Below are 22,407 nucleotides of genomic sequence, written 5' to 3'. Positions count from 1 at the left end.
GGTCTTTGTGACATTTTGGGTTTTGTGTCCAGTCACTTAGGTTAGTCTTTTTTATAATAGTACTGGCTGGAGTCTATTTAAATGTACTCTGAAAATAGGTATCCCTGGGTATCTTATACATTTAAGAAACTCACAGATTAAATTCTGTACCGTGTCTCACATTAGAAGTCAGTGACTTAAGCATAACCTTACATCTCTTCAGTCTAGTGTATAGGCCTCTAAAGATCTCAATGTATTTTTCAGGATCATCTGATAATTCTACAGATCTTACTTGATCTACTTCCAATTCCTGTAACTGCATATCACAATGAAAATTTTGACTATAGGATAAGCAAGCACAAATAAAGTATCTAACTTCATGTGGGGGAAAATGATGTTTTCCCACAATTGAATCTATGGTGAATAGTCCCCCAGCTACATTATTTATGACACTGTTTCAATCCTTTCAGCAGCTTCCAATCAAACACCCCATGTTCAGGGATGAGATGACTTTTATTATTAAGATCATTTCTAGTCACCATCTGGAAATAGTAAGATTCAAGAAAATCTTTCATAGTCACCTTTTAACCACCTGTTAGCATTTAGACATAAATAGTTCAAAATGTTTTATCTTTAAATAATCTATAGGTCCAGGATGAGGAGTTTCTTCAAAAGTCTCACCCAGCTCTGAGTCTCCCCAGGATCCAGCATCTCAGTTGGGGGAGGGGAACAACTGGTACTTAACAGACTGTTATGGTTTGTCTCTAGATATCCCCCCAAAGCCTCATGCAGTCATGGGGCAGACTTCTAGAGTTTGTGATTAACTCATGATCTACTGGGATTATGGGTGATCCAAGCTAGGATTATGGGTATGAGTACTGCTGGGGTTATGGGTGTGAGTGCTACACCCAGCCTGAGGCAGAAAACTTGAATGCAATGTAAGAGAGACAGAGACTTGACTTCAGAGCTGGTGCTGGGAAGTCCTGTGAGGAGAGATGGAGGTGAGGATCTATCCTATCTATTGAGTAACTATGGAAGAGTACACCAAAATAGAGAAAATTCAAGAATGTACATGGAGTTGTATATAAGGATAGACACAAAACTACAGATCAAATGATAGCCATGAAGAAAATCAGACTAGAAAGTGAAGAGGAAGGGGTTCCTAGTACTACAATTCTGGAAATTGCTCTATTAAAAGAACTTTGCCATTTAACATAGTCAGTCTTCAAGATGTGCTTATGCAGGATTCCAGGTTGTATCTCATTTTTTAATCCTTTCCATGGATCTCAAGAAATACTTGGATTCTATTCCTCCTGGGCAGTTCACGGATGCATCATTTGTTAAGAGTTATTTGTACAAGATCCTTCAGGGTATTGTCTCTTGTCACTCTAGAAGAGTTCTTCATAGAGACTTGAAACTTCAAAATCTGTTGATTGATGATGAAGGAACAATTAAACTGACTGAGTCTGGCCTTGCTAGAGCTTTAGAATATATACTCACAAGACAGTGACACTCTGGTACAGATCTCCAGAAGTGCTGCTGGGGTCTGCTTGGTACTCTGCTCCAGTTGACATTTGCAGTACAGGCACCATTTCTGCAGAACTGGCAACTAAGAAACCACTTTTCCATGGGGATTCAGAAAGTGATCAGCTCTTCAGGCTTTTCAGAGCTTTGGGCACTCCCAACAATGAATTGTGGCCAGAAGTGGAGTCTTTACAGGAATATAAGGATATGTTTCCCAAGGGGAAACCCAGAAGCATGGCAGCCCATATCAAAAACTTGGATGAAAATGGCTTAGATTTCCCCTCAAAACGGTTAGCCTATGATCTGCTAAATGGATTTCTGGCAAAATGTCACAGAGGCATCCCTATTTTGAAGATTTGGACAGTCAGATTAAGAAGATGTAGGTTTCTGACAAAGAGTTTCCACACGTTATAATCTAGGATGAATAGTTGTATTTTTACTGTTGATTTTGTCTGTTTTTGTCTTTTATATTTTTCTTTGCTGGAAAACTGAAACTGTACTTCATGTTCCACTTCAAAAGGATAACTTGAAAGTGTAAATATTGTTCTATATAAATTTAAATATATTCTATATAGATGTGTAGATTCCACTGTGACAGCTGTTACTATAATAAAACTCTAAATGTACAAAAAAAAAAAAAGAGACATACTTCCTCTCTGTTGCCATTTGTTGCTGCTTCCCCTCCATTTTACTCTTTTGCTCTTTGTCACCACCATGAACTGCTGTCCTCTGCCATGTGCCAGTCTGCCTTGGAGTCAGCTGAGTATGGACTGAAGCCTCCAGTAACTGTGAGCTAAATAAATCTTTTCTTCCTTCATTTTGGATGTCAGGTATTTGTCCCAGCAATAAGAGAAGAGTAACTGAGACATAATTTGGTACCAAGAGTGGGGCCATTGCTGTGCCTAAGCCTGGCTATATGGATTATAAGCTTTTTGGGAATGGCTTATGGTAAGAGATAGGAAAGGTTTGGAGAGGTCACCTACTTGCAAAGAGCTGGAACAGCCTTGGCTGTTGTGTTTGGGAGATTCTGGTCAGAGCTGAGAAGACTAGGATGTTGATAGAAATCCTGCCTTTAAAGACCATGTTGAGGAGGTTTCTGCTGGGAAGAAGGATTGCATTGGTTGTTGAACTCTGGATGACTTGTGTTATGGCTTGGCCCAAAGTCTGTCTGAATTTTTCTCATGTCCAGAGACTTTGCCTGAGAGTGAGTTTAAGCATGGTGGACTGATTAATATTTCAAAAGATATTTCAAAGCAGCCAAATATTAGGGCAGTGGTATGGTTGTTATTTGGGGCTTTTAACCAGATTTATGTTGAGAATCAAGAGCAAAGAACCCAGGAGGATAGTTTAAAATGCAAGTTCAACCAGAAAGGAAGCTCCAATAAAGCTGTAGACTACAAAGATAGAGCTGAGAAGATATCCATTGCTGGGAAGGAACCAAAGAATCAAAATGATGGCCTGAGGGTATCACTGAAGGCAGAAGGTCTCCACCCTTTGCAACCTCAGAATTGCAAGGGAGAGAGACTTTGCCTTGAGGAGAAAGGCACAGAACCTCATGTTCCAGAAGGGTGGCAGTGGCCACACTAGCTTCCAGAATGGCACCAGCATAGAAAATTTATTCCTCGGAATCAAGGTCAGAGTACTTAGAGATCTGGGCACTTAACCCCAACAGCCAAAAGAGAAGGAAGCCTGGCTACTGCTCCAGCTGGCAGCAGACCTTGGCATCATCTATGTGGCATTAGTTTTAAGTGCATGCAGAATGCAGGAGTTCAGAGAGTAGGAAGGCTTTCTCCTAGATTTTCAAAGGCCTGGGAGGCCAGGCAGTGTGTCCCTGGGAAGGCTGTGTGTAAATCTGTGAGTGAAAAGCCTATTCAGTGGAAACCCCAGTTTGGAAAAGCCATGAACATGGATCATCTAAGGGAAAATGCAAGAAGGGAGCAAAGATGACCTAGGAGAGATGTTATGGGAGCTACCACCATGAATGCTATAGGGGTGGAGCTACATGGAGTTTACAATTTGCCACAGATTGCTTCAGATGTTCCACTTGGAACTATAGGATTTAATGTTTGCCCTGCTGGATTTTAGACTTGTGTTGGTCCCAATGCTTGGTATCCTGTGTGTATCTTTTGGAATAGTAATGTTTATCTTGTACATTGAATGTTGGAAGCGTTTTTTGTTGTTGTTTTGTTCTGTTATGCTTTTGTTTTGTTTGTTTGTTTGTCTGTTTTGCAGAACCAGGGATTGAACTCAGGCCCTTGTGCTTATTCTAATGAGGTATTTCCCTGGCCCTTGTTGTTTTTTGGTTTTTTTTGGGGGGTCGGGTTTTTTGGGTTTTTTTTGGTTGGTTGGTTGGTTGGTTGGTTGGTTGGTTGGTTGGTTGGTTGGTTGGAGGGGTTGTTTTTGTTCTTGTTTTTTGTTGTTTTGTTTTGTTTTGTTTTGTTTTGTTTTGTTTGCAATACTAGGAATTGAACTCAGGCCCTTTCACTTGCCAGGCAAGCACTTATTCTACTGAGCTATCTCCCCAGCCCCAAAAAGATGTATTTTTAAAGAAAGAGATTTTATTAATACCAGTGAAGTTATTATTCTCATTGAAAGCACTTGACTTACCTCCACTGCAGATGTCTCCAGAACCATCCTGCAAGACCTAACTGCTGTTGAAACACTTCTAGTAAATCCACCAGGCAGACTTGAATATTGTTCAGGCCTTGTTGGATGCCAGTTATCAGAGAAACCTGCAGTGGGCTCCAACATCCTGCCAGGTATTACAGTGCATATTGAGAAGAAAGAACAAGACCAAAATAGCAGTGCAGCAGGGATCTGGGATAGCCAGTTGTTCACAAGGAACAAAAGACCACAATGCAGCCAGAACCTTGGAATTTATTGGTCACACTCACATTTGGGGAAATGGAGCTGGATGTGCTGGATAAGTGGCAAGGCAGGCAAGGCATATAACTGAGGAAACAAAGCATTCCTGAACAAGGAAGGGAAGAGCCAAATTTAGGTTATGGTTAACGAGAAACCTGCTTTGTAGCCAATTCTGGGAAGGAATTTTCCTCTGGAGTCTCCCAGGCCTCAGTAGAAACATTATCTCATACTTGCTATCATGAAGACATGCACAGAGCTTCAGCCAGACTCACTAATTAAACTGAAAGCCAATTTAGAGAAGTCACCTCCCTACAGCCTACACTGCTCACAGGACAGCACAATCACATTTGCGTCTGGGGGAGGGCGACATGGAAGTTCTCCACAGCTGTAAACAGTCTTTCTCTGACTCTGGTATGAGGAGATTATCCTGAAGTATTTGGGTAGATCCAATGCAATTTCCAGGGTCGAGAGGGAGGCATGAGCATCAGAGAGACAGCCACATGAAAATGACTCATCCAGGTGTTAGGGCTTGACGACAGAAGGGACACAAGCCAAGCAGTGCCAACAGCCCCTAGAAGCTGAAAAGACAGGGAAATTTGATACTTTCCTCGAACCCCAAGAAAGTGAAGCAGTCCTGCTGGTGTCTTGCTTTTAGCCCTGTGAAACTCACACCACACTTTGGACCTGCAGAACAGGTGGCTAAGAGAGTGTCAACTGCTCTCACAAGAACCTTCGCCCAGCAGTGGCTGTCTCTGCCGGTGAGCTGATACCAGCTTCTACAGGGAGCCTCTGTGGCTGGTGAGCTTTGCTTCAAAGCACCTTTTTACATATATTTAGCTTGTCTTTAAAAGCTTCCCTACATGTCAACCCCTCCAGACACACTTATGATTCATCATAACGTGCATATCCTACATTACAATTCTCTACAAATTCTTCATGACTTATTTGACCTGGAGAGACTGTTTCTGCATGTCTTCTGTAGGTTGACAATTAAAACTAAAATAATGAAAGAAAATATAAGGAACTACACTCATCAAAAAGAAAACTTAAGTGTCTGTATTAATATCAAGCACAGTAAAATTCATAGTCAATAATATTACCAGGAACAACAATATCTACTTCATATCAATAAATGTGTCAGTTCCTCAAAGGACATTATAACCATCAAAGTTTATGTACCTAATAATAGTATACAAGCCATAAAACAAAACTGATGAAACTACAAGGAAAATAGACAAAGCCACAAATTGTAATCTTATTCCAATAATTGATAAAATAAATGCAGGCAAGCTCCAGAAATATTTTAGGTTTGGTGCCAGACCTCAACAATAAACCAAATATGCTAATTAAGTGAGTCACACAAATTTTTGGCTTCCCAGTGCATGTAAATGTTATGTTTACACCATAAGAGTGATAGCAAACCTTCTAGAGCTTTCTGTGGTACAAACAGCCTGCTGCAACATGCATGCCATAGGCGCACCAGCACTGTTGCCTAGTAAGTGTTCGATAGCATTACATCTTCAAAGAAACCACATACATACCTTGATTTGAAAATACTTTCTTGCTGAACTTGCTAATGATTGTCCGAGTCTTCAGCAAGTCACAGTCCCCTTCCTGACAGGTCTAGAGTTTTTTCTTTGCATTTATGACTCAGTTAACTGGCACAAAAGGACTGGCATTAGCCTGTCTGAGCTTAGGACATGCCTTCCTCACTGAACTCAATCCAAGTTTTTCATGTAAAGTAAGAGCTGTGAGACTTGTTTATTCACTTGAACACTTTACAATGCTGGTTTTGACCTGTTCAGCAATTCTGACATGGTTGACTGGCAAGAGTAGCATTGCCAATAAGTACCTGCCTTGTGCTTTCTTCCACAAAAAAAGGTAGAATACCTGGGGTTCCACAGGGAAAGGGGTCCCACAAGAAACTCAGCAGATTGGGACATCTTCTCTCAAAGCCTTCCTGAGTCCAGCCCTCTCCTGACAATTAGTAGAGTGAACCTTTGGCCTTTCAGTGTTTCCCACAGCTTTTATTTTATCTTTCAAGGGATATTTTTCCCAAAAGGAAAAAAAAAATAGAACTGATTCAGGTTTTTTCATCAATTTCCTGCCAAGATTATTCCCTCAAATGAAAAGCACAACTTTTTCTAGACAAAAGCACAAAAATTAATTAAACAGTGTGAAGTCACCTAAAATATCTGATTCCTTGAGTAAGAGAGGTCAGGTATCTTGACTTCTAGCACAAAGAATAGTCTTCTGAAAAATTAATGTCTCTTTTACATCAAATCCAGGAATATCATCCTCACAACCAACAATCTCTTTAGTGAGTGTCAGATATCTTGGGGCTTTTGACAAAAAGACATCTGTTCTTTTTTTTTTTTTTTATTTTATTTTTCTTTTGGCAGAACCGGGGATTAAACTCAGGCCCTTGCACTTGTCAGGCAAGCGCTTATTCTACTGAGCTATTTCCCCGGCTTTATTTATTTATTTTAAAGAGAATAAAAAAATTTTAAAAACATTGAAAATGATACAGAATTTCAAAACAAGATGATAGGAAATCAACAATGGTCATTATATTGTGGATTATTATCTTCAAAGCAGTCCTTCAGATTACCAGGTTTAAGCATGCAAAATTGGTGCAAAAACTTAAGAAAAAATAAGCATTAACTATTCCTTTCAATAAACAGAAATTAATAGTACAATTATCTTAACTATTTTGTGTATGTATATATTTTCCCTTCCTTCTTTCTTTGTTTTCTCCTTTCCCTCATCTGAGTTGGTCCTGCCTTTTGAGCAGTTTGTCTCTTTCACAATATCTGTTGTACTTTTTGAATTTTTTTTACTGTCTCAGTTTATTACTGATTCCAAATGCTCAGGTCTTGGATCTTAGTAATTCTCACCTATGGGACCACTTTCTCTAACAAATATCTTTCAGTTCTCTCTTTACTGTCTTGAAATGAAATTTATAAAAAACAGTAATTTGCATACACATAATTTTTAATAGCACTACAATAAAATGCATTCTCTGCAACACAAAGGAGAAATGAAAAGCAGGGAAATTACAACAAAGTCATACACATATCTATACGTTTAGGCACAGTGACACCACAGACAAGTGGAGTTAGAAATTTGATGTCTACAAATACCTACTAATTTCAATGTTTCTTTTCTTTCTTTCTTTCTTTCTTTCTTTCTTTTTTTTTTTTTTTTTGTATTTCAGGGAAGGGTCTACAGGGTGTTCGAGTCTCACTAATAGATCAGACTCATAGTGATCTACCAGTTTCAGCCTACCAAGTGCTGGGATTGCAGGTGAATGCCACCACACCCAGTCTCAATTGCCATCTCAGCATGCCCCAGGGGTGGGGCCAGCACAGCAGGCCAGGGATCGAAACCCTGGCCCCTGCACCTGCTTGCAGGAGCTTTAATCTGCTGAGCTATTTGGCTGGCCCTCAATGTTTCTTACTGGTGAACCAAATGTCAAAAGCAGAAAGGTTGTTATACACAATGGCATTCCAAAATAGAGAATGACTCTCAATAAAGTATCAAACAAATCAAATATACACCTCCATCAATTTACACAGTATAGTCAAGGAAAATTCAGCACTCCAAAACCATGAAAAATATTGTGAGTTTATATGTAAAAGGTAATTGGGTTCTATATCCCAAATGATGAGCAGATTTCAGCCCATCTGAATGCTGATGCTGAGACATTCAATTTTTGCATAATATTGAACAGTTTTTGTTTGTGTAAAACAAGCAATTCAACCTCCCCTTTGTCCACTCAGTGGGTCTGGTATCCCTCAGACAACCTAGGTCATCACTCAGTTGTCCAAACACCTTGGGAGGGGAGCAACCTAATGAATGATAAGGCATAATTTTGTCTATGGGTATAGGAGTGAAAAGTCTATTTTAAAAGAAATCTCACTTTGAGATTCAATTTTTCAGAGTTAGCTTTGATGTCAATATCACTTGTAACAGAAGAGTTGGAAGCAAATTTTCTGGAGTCCTATCTTCAATTTAAATCTTAATTACACCACCAAGTCACTCAGTTCAACCTGGATGAGTTTGAACAATTGGTTTAATCTTTCCGATCATCAGTTTTTCTCCTATAAAAGGGAGAAGACAATAATGTTTCCACAACAGTACCACAAATTTGACTCACACCCAACTCAGTAATGTCTTCTTGATCAAAAACTAATCTGCCATTTGCCTAACCCCTCAATATCCAGTGCAGTTCAAAAATCTGACTATTTAATTAATCTCTTTTCTGAGTAGTGTGGATAATCTCCAGGTAAAAACAAATATTTAGGCTCTCAACTGGCCTAATTTCAAGTGCAGCTGAGAATCTCTAGGGGAAAAAATATTTAAGCTTTCAACTGGATTCTTACACTCGGGGAGACCCCACACCTTGTTCAGTGCTCTGGTGACATGGCCTTGGAATTCTTAATTGTTGAACAAGAGGTTTAAATTTTCATTCTTTCCAGGGCTTAGAAAATAAAGTAGCCAATGCTGGCCTTCCGACAACTATCTCCTTCCCTTGCTTCTCTCCTTAAATTAGCATCTGGATGCCAAAGCAGAGGAAGGGTTGATGATTCCTCATGGCATTGGAGTAAGAGTCTTCCAGTTTCATGGAAGTCATTGGTAGGCACTGGGATTGTTTTGTTTTTGTTTTTGTTTTTGTTTTTTTTTCTTTTTTTTTGTACCAGGGATCAAACTCAGGTTCTCACACTTGACAGGAAGGCATTTATGCTGCTGAGCTATCTCACCAGCCCCTGCACTTGGAATTTGTTACTGGTTTCCAGGGGAAAGACCACTGTTACCTGGGGTGCTCTTGCTTGATCAGAACCTAACAATATTTTGGCATACTCCAGCCTCACCCCTTCTATGTTAACTGCAGAAATAGCTGTGGGACAGCTCCGTCATTTATCCAGACTACCAACCCAACAGTGGCTACTTTCTTTGCCTTTGCCATTTCTCACTGTTATAATACAGCTAACTCCCTTTGCCCTAATGGGGGAAAGTCACAAGACAAATATTCCCTTTCCTTTCTTTTTTTTTTTTTCCCCCTTTCCTTTCTATTCCTTACTACAATCTCCTTATCAAAAAAAGGAAGCTTTTCTTTACTCTCCCTATGTCATATCATCCTGCTTCCTGATGCCAATATTACAGTTAAGCCCTAATTATCTACAGAGATGTCTTCTCTATATGATGGGGACCCTTCTGTAAATGGGTTTTGTCTTGATTCAGCTAGTAATGTGTGAAATGGGAAATGAAGTTTGCAGTGATATGAGTCAGAAGCTTACTGTCCTAAAGGAGCAAGGAACAAAGAACAGAGCCTAAGAAAACTGGACTCTTGTAATTCCAGTAAGCTGGAGGCAAGGTTACAGATTCCTGGAGGCAGTGTCTGTCTGTTCTTTGTTCCTTTACCTGGGAATTTACCAATTTGTGATACATAAACTTAGAGTTTAGTGAATGCCAGAAGGCTATGTAAAAAACAGCTTGCTTAAACCAAATTAGTTCTGCACATTCCTTAGTCTGTTTGTAGCCCTCAATAAGTGTGAGAAGTTTCAGTAGTTTGAGACTCACTTAAAGTGGGACTAAGCTCAATGAAACCTCTGAGGCTATATTAATCCAGTCGTCCCATTGTTTCTTTCATACTGATAACATATAGTATGTGGTGCCCAACATGGGGCATGGAAGAGGAACAGCGGTAAGTTTAAATTAAGGGTTGCTGGACTGCGTGGGCAATGTACACTCAGAGTAAGAGAGACCAGCAGGGAAAGCTCACAGTATGGAGACTGTCACAGCTCATAGTAGGTCCATCTTACCCAGACGTCATTCAAAGGAGTGTGAATTAACAAGCTCACAGTAGGTCCATCTTACCCAGACATCATTCAAAGGAGTGTGAATTGACAAGCTCACAGTAGGTCCATCTTACCAAAACGTCATTCAAAGGAGTGTGAATTAAAATGAAACTAAAGAGTTTCAGGGAATTATGTTCTCTTATAAAGAGGTAGTATTATTGGTTACAGCCAAAGGGACAGGCTACTATAAACTTAAAAGTTTGGAAACAAGTTAGGAGAGCCCTAGGCAGAGCCAGTCAACTAGGAGAAGCTAGTGTGTGTTCCCTGTGTAATTTGATTTCCTTGGCTTTGGAATCCCTGCAGTCTGACACTGAGGAATCACATCCCCAGCAGAGAGAAAATTGCTCTGAAATTCACTTTCCTCAAGCTTTCTCCTATTCCTCAGACCCAGGAGGTGAGCCCTGTGAAAGATATCCAATTGGTGGAGGGATTGGATGTTTCAACTCCACCTTCGATGTTTGCTGACATTCAAACTCTGCCTCCTCCCCTAACTCTGCCTCCTCCCCTAACTCTGCCTCCTCCCCCTCTGCTCCTCCATATGAGGGTAAGTGACAGTGACTCGGGCTTTACTGCAAGGAAGAAAACACAGGCCCAGAGGCTTAGTTTTTCCTGTGGTCTCTTAGCAGCACCCATTTCATGATGCGATCAACCTACGTAATTGGATTAATGCCAACATTAGCAAATGAACATAGATTAATTCCTCATGATTGGGAAGTTTTATGCTGTATAATTTATTTCAACTGTGGTAAATTGGATCATATGCGACAGGATTGTCAAAAAAGAAAAAGTAAAGAAAAGAAAAAACAAACTGCTTTTTGTTCCACTCAAAAGACAGAGTTAGCCGCCATTATTATGTTAATACAGGACTACTCTGATTCATTAAAACTTGTCACTAATTCCCAAAACGCTAAACATGCAGTAAAAGAAATAAAAACTGCCACTTCAATTTTGGATGGTTCCGAGTTAATGCAGTTGTTTTCTGTGCTGCAGCAGATTAAAAATACAAGTCAGCCGCTCTGTATTATGCATATTAGAACTCATACTACATTGCCTGGCCCTATGTCAGCAGAAAACAACCGGATAGATCATTTACTTACAGGTAATGTTCAAGCTGTCTTCTAAAAGTTTTGGAAGAATGGCCATGGCCAGAGCAGAGGCGGTGGCAGGGCTGTGTCTGGTAGCCACCTGGAAGAACCCACGTAGCGTCCCCCGTGGCCTGGTAGGGGGTTCCAGGGCAGAGGCCGCACCCCACCCGGGCCCCAGCGCCCCTGCACCCATGCACTCCGTGTGGCCCCCCGCAGCACAGTACCAGAGCGAGAGCCCGGAGCAGACTCTCTGGTCCGAGGCCCAGAGATGGCGGGGACCCCAGCGCCCGGATCCCCAAGCCTGGGGTCCCCCAGGACCTGATGGCCCCGCGCTCAGCCTGTCCGGCTCTGCTCATGTGGAGCCAGACAAGGTGGACAAGTTCAAGGCCCGGTTCCTGACCGTCTGGAATAACATAAAGTATGGGTGGATGGGCAAAAGCCGGACCAGCTTTAGCAAGATCTCCAGCAGCTGCCTCTGCGGGCGCTGCTACCGCTTTAAGGGTGAAGGTGACATCCAGCGTTTCCAGTGGAACTCTGTGTCCCCCTGTAACTGACCCACCGCCAGACTTTCCACCCCTAGCTGGGGGCTCCCTGACTTTAGACTGTGGTGGGGATGCATGTTACGCAGTGGTCAGATGATATTGGCCCAGAGCTTGCTGCTGCATTTCCTGCCCTGAGACTGGATGTGGGCTGAGGGTCTAGGCATGGGCCACCCTGATCTGCCTGGCTCGGCCTCCTCTAGCCCTGGCCAAGGCCCTGCCTGCTGGATGCCCCCGCGCTGGCCCTGGGTGTCCCTGAGCTGGATGGAGTAGGAGCTGAGGCACCTGTAGATCGTGTCCTGGTTCGCCGACCACCCCCAGGCCCGCTTTGGCCTGCACAGGCTGGTGGAGCTCGAGCAGAGATCAGACAAGAAGGCAGATGACTGGTATAGGCCGTCACTGGTGGCACACATCCTCTGGAAAGCCGTGGAGAACAGCTCTCAGGACTGCACAGTGTACAAGGCAGATGTGGCACACCTGGTGGCCAGCCGGGACCCAGCGGCCGAATGGAAGTCTGTGGTCATGCTGGTGTCCATGCGCCTGGGTGGGGAGACTCGGAGCCCCGCGTACACGCCCGGTGTGAAGGAGCTCCTAAGGTCTGACCTGTGTCTGGGCATCACGGGAGGCACACCGAGGCACTCACTGTACTTCATTGCCGACCAGGATGACTTCCTGCTCTACCTGGACCCCCGCTGCTGCCAGCCCACGGTGGACTTCGGCCAGGCCGACATCCCCCTGGAGTCTTTCCACTGCGCCTCTCCTCACAAGATGGCCTTCACCGAGACGGACCCAAGCTACACAGTGGGCTTCTACGTGGGAAACAGAAGGAGGCTGAGGCGCTGTGCGCTGAGCTGACCAGGATCCTCAGCTCCTCCTGGAGCACTACCCACGTTCACCCTGGCCGAGGGCCGTGCTCAGGACCGCAGCTTGGATGACCTCTGCTCCCAGCTTTCCCAGGCAACCACCCTGCGGCTGCCTCGCACCGGGTGCCTCCTCAAGGCCAGGCAGTCAAGCTCTGAGGACTTGCTGTTTTTATAACGGAGGGAATGAGAGAAGCTGTGAGACTATTTATTTTTTTATTTATGTCACCTTGGTGTGTGGAGGAGGGGACTTGATGCCCGACATGACAAGGCTTGGTTCTCGACCTCTCCACCACCCAGAGAAGACCAGTCTAGTCTCAGCTGGAGGCTGCCACCCACCAGCTGCACCCTCCTGGGTCGCCTCACAAGGCAGGTGGCAGGGAAGGCACCTGGGCACCCACTCAGGGCCTGAATCAATGTACTGTAGTGTGCACTGGACCAGCCTGTCCTTCACTGTCCTCAGGCCCCTGTCTGGGGAACAGTCTTACCGGGGGCTAATAAAGCTATTGAACTTGAAACAAATAAAAAAATGTTAAAAAATAAAAGTTTTGTAAAACTTCTCATATTTCCCTTATCAAAGAAATTGCTTATAATCCCCATGGTCAAAAAATCATTAAATCTACAAAAAGTCAAAAGGAAAGAAATTCAACTGAGCTAAAAATGGGACAGATAAAATATCAAAAGCCATAGATGTTTATAGATGTATATTAAAAGTGTGCTGTTTTCTTGGCTCCTGTATATGTGACTTTCTAAGACCACCTAAAAGGACTTAGTGTGGAGTACTGTTTTAAAATCAAGTCCTAAACAAGACAAGGAGGATACAGCAAAGGTACAACAGATAGAGTTTAAACCTTCTAGCTTAGATACTGAAAAAATGTTCTTTTACATTGAAAACAGTTAGTTCCAAGCAATAGGGCACTGCCAGAGGCAGTGAGATCAGGGAGGGCTCTGTGTTCCCATGTACCCCCATTCTAGGTGGTAACATCAATGTTGTTTATACAGGGAAATCAAAGGCATAATTCTATCTACCCAAACCATGGTTTAAGCCTCTTCAGATCCTTATATTGCTCAATTGCTCATTCTTTCTTTGATAAAAACTTTTTTTTTTCATTTTCATTAGGGAAGGGTCTACAGGATGTCCAGGGTCTCACTACTAGATTGGACTCATAATGATCCACCTGTTCATAGCCTTCCAAGAGCTGGGATTACAGGCTCGCACCACCACGCCCAGTCTTATTCGCCATCTCAGCGCCATGGAGATGGGGCCGGCATGGTAGGACCGGGGGATAAAAACTTTAAAATTATGAAAAAGAAATATTGAGTTAAAAAATTAAAAATTAATTGATTAAAGAAGAAACATTTTAAAGGCTTTTCAAATACAAGTGTGGGTGGCCTCTACAAAGGTGGAGGGCCATTACCCCAGGAATAAAAGCTAGTAAAAAAGCAGGAAATAGAGTGGTGAGGGAAAAAATTTTACATTTTCCCCTTAAGGTGATTAAATTAAAAGACTATTTTTCAGGGGCTGGAGAGATAGCTCAGTGGAATAAGTGCTTGTCTGGCAAGCACAAGGTCCTGAGTTTGATCCTTGGTACCACAAAAAAAAAATAAAAAACTATCTTCATCCTAAAATCAAAAGTTTGCTTTAAAGGAAAAAAAAATCACATTTCATAAAATTTACAATAATAGAGATATTTTAAAAGATTATTTAAAATTCTTTTAATTCCTAATAAGCTTGATCGTTTGTTTTATAGTCCTAAATTAAAAACTGGTACAAAAACGGCTTTATATTTTACAAATAAATATAGAAGTTTGGAGTACAATCTAAAAACCACGGGGTTTAAGCAGTCACTTGATTTTGACCTCCTATTTAAATAATAAAAGGCCTAGTGGTGGCCTCCAAAGGGGTGCAAGCTATGATAACTTCTTTATATTTGGGTCAATTTATGCAACAAAGATATACTGTGCCCCAAACTGTTCAGATCAACCATTCATGACTTTCAGACTTTTTTGATAGCATGAATTGGCTCCATTTGGCTTTGGACTAATTTCTCTGGTGTTGTTCACTGTCATTATCCTTCAGACAAATTAAATTAATTTTCTTTTCTTTTTTTTTTTCTTTTACAGATAGATCATAATAGATTAAGTGAAAAAAAGGTATGGCTTTCTCTTCCAAAATATGAAATACATGTTTCTCATGATATGATCAAAATTCTATTACAGCAAAAGGGGACTCAATCCTTCCAACTTCATTTGTCAGTATACACTATTAAATTTTTAAACTTTTACAAAAAATAAAAATACAACAAGCTTAATGATATTATTATCCTAAAACATAGGCAGTTGAGCTTAACATCACTGTCTGAATATCAAACACCTTAGACATAACATGGAACGGGTATTTTCCAACAATCATTGATATGATAAACTTTAAATCCCTATAGAATGCGAAAAAAAATAAAAATAAAAATTTACACATTTTTACACAGAAATTTAGAAATCTAACCATATACAACATTGCAGCAGGACAGTTCTATGACTTTTTTTTGTTTTTCTTCTTTTATTACCTTTTTTTAAACAAACATTTACTTCAGAGAGAGTATAGAAATAATTGATATGAAATTAGAAGCAGTACACATTATAAGACCAGAATGACAGGCATTCTGAGCATCGCCCTACTATTACACATAGCTATCCTAAGTGCAGTTGTTTAGTTCACAGGTATTGGCATATATAGTGTGTGTGTGTGTGTGTGTGTGTGTGTGTGTGTGTGTGTGTGGCCAGCTCAGCCCACCAGGGGGCGCAGCTGGCTGGCATGTGGTGCTGGGGATTGAACAGTGGTCCCTGTGCTTTGCCAAGCTTGTTCCAAGTAGGTGCTTTAGACCACTGAGCCATCTCTCCAGCCCCTGTACTAATAGTATTTAGACAAGATATCATGTCTGCATCTTGTACTGTGAATAACTACTATGAAGACAACAATATGGAGCATATTGATTATTGTAACTGTCCTATGAACCTGTGTTGAAACTCTCTCATTTCTTTTTCTCAATAAAATTAATTAAAAATAAATAAACAATAAATAATAAATAAAAGAAAATTGTCATTAAATGAAAAAAGGGAAATGCTATGAGAATACACATGAATACACCTAGATTACTTGTACAAAAAGCCCTATTTGCATTAAAAAATTTTAAATCAACTGCCAGATGGATATTGTGCTGCAGACCATCAGAAATACTGGAAAACTGATTTGGGTGCTAACTTGGTAAATAAAACCTAAACAATTAGCAAATGTAAATATTTTGACAGAAAAATAGTATCAACTTGTTTCTTGCTATGGTGGCTTTGTTGTTGCTTTGGTAAGTGTTAAAGGTAATTTTAGCATTGCACTTACATTTCAAATCCTCCACTCATAGAGGAGTTCAATAGGAGGGTGCTACTATACCATATCTGTAAATGCAAGTTTCTGCTTACCCAGCCCCTATGAAGCCTGCGGAGCAGCAGTGCCAGCAGAAGAGGGAACCAGAATTCCATTCTATGAGATTGAAGTAAATGGCTAGCCTATTTGTATTAGGAATGGGTCTCCTTGCTTAAAAGCTAACATATGAGTCTGGCTATCTGTAGTTGGTTTAAATAAAAAAAAAAAAAAAAAAAAAAAAGCGACAAGGTAGAAAAAAGGGGATTTTTTTTTTTTCCTTTTACAGAGACAAAGTTTTAAAGGTATAGCTGATGATGTACTGTTTCCAACTGCCAGATCTACCACCCTGCCATACTACCAATGTTGCTCACCTCAGTGATTGTGTACATTGGGAAATTGGTAAGGGAGGAGCAACACGGGTATTGGTTAATACTTCTAATGGAAGGGTCATAGATTGGAGCTGCTATGGCTTAGCACAGTCAGCAGAAGAAAAGGAATTAGATAGAAATAAAATGGCAGTGGTGAGATTTATACTAGCACTAAAAATGCCAATGATACAATAATGTGGCATAGAGAAGGAATCTCCCCTAGTGCTAGTGTCCCTCATGTTCCTAGGGGACCAATTCACCTTCATCTTTGGAAGTTAGTTACCTCTTTAAAACATACATCAGCATGGAAAGGTTATATATGAAGGAATCTATCCTCCTATAATTTATATCTAAAAATTAAAGGGAACACTATACATGTTGCACAGGCATGTATTCACCTCCGTTATTTGTTGTTTGTGGGACCTCGTTATTAAAACTCTTTTAACTGCACCATTACATGTCACAATTGTTCCTTATATACATGTCTAAATTCTTCTATTAGCCTTAACTTTTCTAGGGATAATATATATATATATATATATATATATATATATATATATATATATATATGTATATATATATTCTTAAGGCAAGGACCAGAATTTTGCTTCCTGTACAACTACAATGCCCATTGGCAAGACTCCCCTTCCATGATAATGTTCCAACATTTGCTGGAGGCACTAAGGAAGAGAACTAAAAGAATGATTGAAGGGCCAGTAGCATAGCTCAGCAGACTAAGTGCTTCCTTAGGTAAACATAGGGGCCAGGGTTCAATCCCTCACTCTGCATGCCACATGGCCCCACCCATGGGTGTGTTGAGCTGGAGATGGAGTCCGGGCATGGTGGTACGTGCCTGTAATCCCTGCACTAGAGAGGCAGAAATCAGGAGGATCACTATGGGCTGGGCTGTGTAGTGAGACAGCCTGCACCAAAAAAAAAAAAAAAAAAAAAACAACTAAAAAGATGATTGAACTCTTGATAGTCATAATTTTCAAAATAATAACAGTCAGAGCCATGGCTGCTATAGCTGGAATAGCATTGAGCCAAGGTGTACAAACTGTTCACTTTGTGTAGCAGTGGCACAAGGATTCAGAACAATTATGGACTTCACAAAGACACATAGATCCAAACTTAAATGCTAAGATAAATGATTTAGAACAAACCGTTGCTATGGTAGGAGATCAAATTATTAATCTACAGTGTCAACTTCATTTAAAATGTGATTGGGAATACCTCTTCATTCTGTGTAACTCCAATTCCATAAAATCAAACCCATTTCCCATGGGAAAGTGTAAAAAGACATTTACTGCTTCATGGTAATATTACCTCTTATATCCTGTCTCTTCAGCAACATATTGATAATACTTTTGCAAAGCAATTGTCAAAATTGTCTGATACTGATCTGTTACAAGACATCTCTAATGGTATTGAAAACTTTAATCCTTTTCATGCTATTCCATGGTTTAGTGGGAGTATAGTAATAATTTGTTAATGTTGTCTCTATACTGTTTATATATCTTGCATGGTGACTAGGATGAGCCTACCAACAAGTCTTGAACCAACAATCTATAGTCCTTGCTCTGATGCTTCATAAAAATCCAGCACAAAACAGAAATGGAGAAGTGTAGTGATATGAGTCAGAAGCTTACTGTCATGAGAGAGCAAGGAACAAAGAACAGAGCCTAAGGAAACTGGCCCCTTATAATTCCAGTAACCTAGAGGCAAGGTAATAGATTCCTGGAGGCAATGCCCTGTCTGTTCTTTGTTCCTTTACCTGAGAAGTTACCAACTAGTGATGTGTAAACTTAGAGCTTGGTGAATGCCAGAAGGTGATATAAACAACAGCTTGCTAAAACCAAATTAGTTATGCACATTCCTTAGCCTGTTTGTAGCCCTCAATAAATGTGAGAAGTTTAAGTGGCTTGGGGCTCATTTAGAGTGAGACTAAGCTCAGTGAGACCCTTGAGGCTATATTAATCCAGTCTTCCTGTCATTTCTTTCAGCTCCAACTGATAACATACAATAGAAGTTATTTAGCAAAACTTATTTTTTTCCTCAGGATTCAATCCACAGTACTATAAGGGGGAAAGTATACCAAAAGGGAATGTACCAGGATGATGCTGATTCTGCAAACTATCTCAAGCTAGTAGTTTATGTGATGTCCAATAATCATCGAGTTTAACTATGTTTCCCGTTCAAATTTTTTAAATATTTTACCATACCACTGTGGAGACTGCATGGTAACCCATGGTGCCTCAGCCATACTTGGGGAATCATTGGGTTAGAAAGAAAATGGGAACGTGCCATGGTAGATGGCTGTGGTAATGGCCCCATGAATCATCTCTTTCTAACCACACAGTTGTGCAATCTCCTCTACATTGATTTGAGCCAAAGCAATGGGCTTTGGCCAGTGAGACAGTAGCAAATGGGATGCACATCTAAATGGCAGATAGGCACTGAAGTTTCCCTCTCTTGCTGCTGGACACTTTCTATATCACATGCACCATCCAAGATAAGACCTCTCGAGACCCCAGCATTGTTAGTAAGTCCCTCTTAGATAATCCAAGTTCACCCAGCCATCCAAGACCAAAAGAACTGGCTACTGATCAACAAAATCATAAAGCCTGAACTTTCACCACCTTAAACCTTTATGTTTTCAGTGTCTTTGTGCTGCAAAAGCTAAGCAATACAATATTAAATAATTAGTATTTATAATCTAGGCAATGTAAAGATAAGAAAGTTGAGTAGAATTACTTAATGGATGAATGGGTAATCAAGCTGTTTTCCTCTTGGAATTCGTATAATTACCTCATGATGCCCAGTACTATAGCCTCAAGAACAGATCCTGGGCTCTCTGCTTCTGCATGCCAGCAACAGCTGTTCTTCCTGTGCAGCCAGTGATCCAGACAAGATGGTAAAGGTCGGAGTGAACAGATTTGGCCGTATTGGACACCTGGTCACCAGGGTTGCTTTTAACTCTGGCAAGGTGGATGTTGTGGCCATCAGTGACCCCTTCACTGACCTCAACTACATAGTGTACGTGTTCCAGTAGGATTCCACCCATGGCAAGTTCCATGGCACTGTCAAGGCTCAGAACAGGAAACTCATCATTAATGGAAAGGCCATCACCATCTTCCAAGAGCAACATCCCACCAACATCAAGTGGGATGATGCTGGCACTGAGTATGCGGTAGAGTCCACTGGTGTCTTCACCACTATGGAGAAGGCTGGGGCTCGCTGAAGGGTGGTGCTAACTGGGTCATCATCTTCACCCCTTCCGCTGATGCCCCCATGTTTGTGATGGGTGTGAATCCCAAGAAGTATAACAACTCCCTCAAGATTGTCAACAATGCTTCCTGTACCACTAACTGCTTAGTCCTGCTGGCCAAGGTCATCCATGACAACTTAGGCATCATGGAGGGACTCATGACCACAGTTCACACCATCACTGCCACCCAGGAAACTGTGGACAGCCCCTCTGGGAAGCTGTAGTGTGATGGCTGCAGGGCTGCCCAGAACATCATCCCTGTATCCACTGGCACTGCCAAAGCCATGGGCAAGGTTATCCCAGAGCTGACCTTACAGGAAGCTTACAGGCATGGCCTTCTGTGTGCCCACTCCCAATGTGTCAGTGGTGGATCCGACCTGCTGCCTGGAGAAAGTGACTAAATATGATGACATCAAGAAGGTGGTGAAGCAGGTGTCGGGTGGTCCCCTCAAAGGCATCCTGGGCTGTACTGATGATCAGGTTGTATCTTGCAACTTCAACAGTGACACCCACTCTTCTACCTTGATTGCTGGGGCTGGCATTGCCCTGAAGGACTACTTTGTCAGACTCATTTCCTGGTATGACAATGAGTTCAGCTACAGCAACAGGGTGGTGGACCTCATGGTCCACATGGCCTCCAAGGACTAAGTGCCCCCCCCAGGCCAGTGAGATCAGAGGGATGAAGAGGCCATGCTATAGAAGTCACTGCTCTACTCAGCCCTGACACTGAGAATCTCCCCCTCACAGCTTCCATCCCAGGCACCCTAGAAGGGGAGGGGCCTCAGGATCCTTGGCTTGTTGCCATTGCATGCCACCAATAAAACCCACTGCACCCAAAAAAAAAAAACAGATCTTGAACTCATAGCAATTGCAATTTGCCAGATTAAAGCATTTACTTCATTTATTTGAATCACTATTCCTAAAATTACAATGCAAAAGATATTTAATCTATAAGGGAACCTGTTTTAAGACCCACAGTTCCTAAAATTACAATGAAAATAATCATCTGTAAGGAAAATGTAAATCTTAATTTGTTGGTCAGAAAGATAAACAGAACTCTTTGTAAGAATGATATTCAAAAAGAGGCCAGATGGGGCAGGTAGCGGATGCCTATAATCCCTGTACTCTGAGAGGCTGAGGCAGATAATCAAATTTAAAGCCAGTATAGGCAAAGACAAAGAAGATGTAGCTCAGTACTAAGAATTTGAATTCAATCCACAGAGGGGAAAAAAGGGTCAGATCATTGACCACTATAACTACAAAGGCCGAAACACAGCAGGAAATTCAGAGACAAATGAAAATGACACACACTTGCACAAACAGATACACCAAGAGATGCTAAATTTTCATATTAATCAGACCCATTCCCAACAAAACACTTGAATAATGTAGCAGAGCCTCAAAAGCACCAGAATACATGGGTTCTTCCCTGGAACACTTGTCAATGGGAGGCTGGCAGAGGTAGGTATGCCAGCAGTCTAAAAGCCACAGGCATGATCTTGAAAGATGTTTGCTCTCCAGGACTCCATGATTTAATGAGCACAGAGAACATTATGATTCTGTAGCATAATAAAATGTTCTTTACAAGAATAGAATTGAGAAATCAAGAAAATGTTGAATATTTATTGAAGTAAATTGGAAATTCTTCAACAAAGTTTCCACTTAAAGTGGTTAAGGAACATAGTATAGGCTCTTTAGTCAATACTAGCTACAAAAAGAATTCAGATATGAGGAAAATTCCATTTCCCAGGAGCCATTGCAAAGGAGGATAATTTTGGCATCTCAAAGAATTAGAGGTGACCCTATGTACCAGCTCCCCCTGACCTTGTTATTATCCACAGTTTTATTCTCTTGAGTTGGAAGATTCTTCCATCCCTCAACAGATTCATGACTGAGACTTTGAATTTCCTCAGACAATAGTTTCAGCCTCCTAGAAAGAAGATTAGACAGGAGGGTAGAGGAGTGAGGAGAATTTAGCCTCATGTGAGCACACAGGCAAGCTTCTTTCTGACCAGGTAAGGCTCTGCAGAGACAGCAGGGAGATAGAGTCATTAGCCACAAATAACCAAGAGCTCTTGTCCTAGGAGAGGTGTCTATATCAGAGAGGGGTACACTTGGGAAAAGATGACCCAGTTCTAGGCCTTCCGCCTTTGACCAAGATTGTGATTACCTTCACCAAAGAAACTGCTCAGAGACAAATAAATAAGTAAGAGAAAGCATGCATCAGCCATCATCTTAGTCAATTTTCTCTTATTGCTGAGAGAAAATACCAAAAGTTAGAGGAAAAGATTTATTTAGCTCACAGTTTGTAGAGGTTTCAGTCCATAATGGGCTGGTTTCAAGGTAGGGTGGCATGGCATAGGGGCCTCACAAGGAGAAACGGATCATGACAAGCAGAAGACAGAAAAAGTAAGCAAGCAGGGGCTGGTGAGATGGCTCAGTGGTCTAAAGCACCTACTTAGAACAAGCTTAGCAAAGCACAGGGACCGCGGTTCAATCCCCCAGCACCACATGCCAGCCAGCCCCGCCCCCTGGTGGGCTGAGCTGGCCACACACACACACACACACACACACACACACACACAAATAAATAAATAAATTTTTAAAAAAAGCAAGCAAGCATTGGAGAAGACAGGCCTCTTT

At 41.4% G+C, this 22,407-nt stretch overlaps 3 pseudogenes; all 3 read left to right on the top strand.

Annotated features, from left to right (window-relative positions):
- The first annotated feature begins 1,010 nt into the window (after nt 1-1,010).
- On the top strand, nt 1,011-1,886 carry LOC101590272 (annotated as a pseudogene).
- A 9,581-nt stretch (nt 1,887-11,467) lies between these two features.
- LOC101589879 lies at nt 11,468-12,891 on the top strand (annotated as a pseudogene).
- A 6,486-nt stretch (nt 12,892-19,377) lies between these two features.
- On the top strand, nt 19,378-20,412 carry LOC101563876 (annotated as a pseudogene).
- The last annotated feature ends 1,995 nt before the right edge of the window (nt 20,413-22,407 follow it).

Source organism: Octodon degus, unplaced genomic scaffold (genome assembly GCF_000260255.1).
Source record: "Octodon degus isolate 3935 unplaced genomic scaffold, OctDeg1.0 scaffold00167, whole genome shotgun sequence".
Classification (NCBI taxonomy): domain Eukaryota; kingdom Metazoa; phylum Chordata; class Mammalia; order Rodentia; family Octodontidae; genus Octodon; species Octodon degus.
Note: the sequence above shows the minus strand (reverse complement) of the source record. Positions and strands in the feature narration are given on the sequence as shown.